Genomic DNA, 1,396 nt, shown 5'->3' with positions numbered 1-1,396 from the left:
TAACCTGACGTCGGCTATCATGTCCACCTGCTCATTCCAGAAGGGCAGGGTAGTATGGCAAAACACCTGACCCTACTGTTCAACGGCATACCTCATAACTTCTGAAATGAACTCACAAACCTGCCCTCAATCTAGGAAATTAACAGGACTATGAGAACGCCGACCTAACAAGCACAGAACCTGCGACCTGGCACTTACCAAACCAGTCCTAAAAAACTGGACAAAGTGTTCAAACTATTCGGCACAAGAGGGCAGAGTCTGGAATGAGCACCACACTAAACCAGACAGCAGTACCTCTACGTGTCCACCAGGGGCGTCAACCTCATGGTACTGGTGAAAGCTCGGGGCCTGCATGCCAAACCCGTAGCATTTTAGGCCACGGCCCAGAGCAGGCCCCAGGGGAAAATGCGCCACCCCCCAACAAACATTGTCCCTACAAGAACAAGGAACCAGAAACCGAAGAAAACAACAATGAAGACAGATAAGTATGGTTCCTACCATCACATAAAGGTTAAGGGTTGTACTAACGGGTGGATGAATCACGCCTGGTTAGGAAGCTATCACTCTTGGTAGTTATATACCAAAAAATAAATACAAGGGGAATAGAATTAATATCTTGCCACCAATTCAGCAAGCACCCCAAGTGGTCTACCCTCCCACGATGGTGAATGTCGCACCATCGTTGATAAACCACTTGAGTATTTCACCAGGTATACCCATTCATGGGATTTGTAACTACTACCATGGATCCAAGGATACTTTATGGTAGACATCGACCTTGAAGATGCACACTATTCAGTACCTTCTCATATAAATTTCGGATATACCGCAATTACCTGGATGGAGTAACCATGATGAGCGTTGCGGCATTTAAGTCAAAGTTATCCAGAATCAACTAACCCTGACACTTAGAAACATTCCGTCATGGCATGTCTATATATTAACGACAAACTATCCTTGGATACAGCTTTAGCTGCATCGCTTCTCGGCCTTTTGGCTAAGATCAAGTGTAGTATCTGTTCTTATCAGTTTAATAATCTGATACGTCCCTTATCTAGGGACCATATATTTAATTGAATTTTGGAACAGGGAGATGGAATAGGGGCTTGCTCCGTCCACTCCACGCATCGACCCAGTATTGCAGTGCCTCTGGGAACGGTGCACAAAATATATATCCAGATATTTACGTTGACCATCCACAACGTTGTTATCTGGTATTCATTAAGACTATCAGTCATGGTGCATTAACCACCAATCAACTACGTGGCAAAGTAATTGGGATATAGCAGCATTACCAGCTACTGAACTTTGTACCTTTCCTATGAGCTGAGATACTAGTGTTCAAAACTATCTCCATACCTGTAATATGGGGGCAAATGGATTAATCTGTAGTGTT

General features: G+C 44.1%; 1 non-coding gene across 1 annotated transcript; it reads left to right on the top strand.

Moving 5' to 3' along the window:
• The first annotated feature begins 977 nt into the window (after window positions 1–977).
• LOC116970584 lies at window positions 978–1,169 on the top strand. The gene has a single exon (XR_004411203.1). It is a non-coding gene; the product is annotated as a U2 spliceosomal RNA (small nuclear RNA).
• The last annotated feature ends 227 nt before the right edge of the window (window positions 1,170–1,396 follow it).

This window comes from Amblyraja radiata, chromosome 2 (genome assembly GCF_010909765.2).
Source record: "Amblyraja radiata isolate CabotCenter1 chromosome 2, sAmbRad1.1.pri, whole genome shotgun sequence".
NCBI lineage: Eukaryota > Metazoa > Chordata > Chondrichthyes > Rajiformes > Rajidae > Amblyraja > Amblyraja radiata.
The sequence above is the reverse complement of the archived record's forward strand: the minus strand, read 5'-3'. Positions and strand labels throughout refer to the sequence as shown.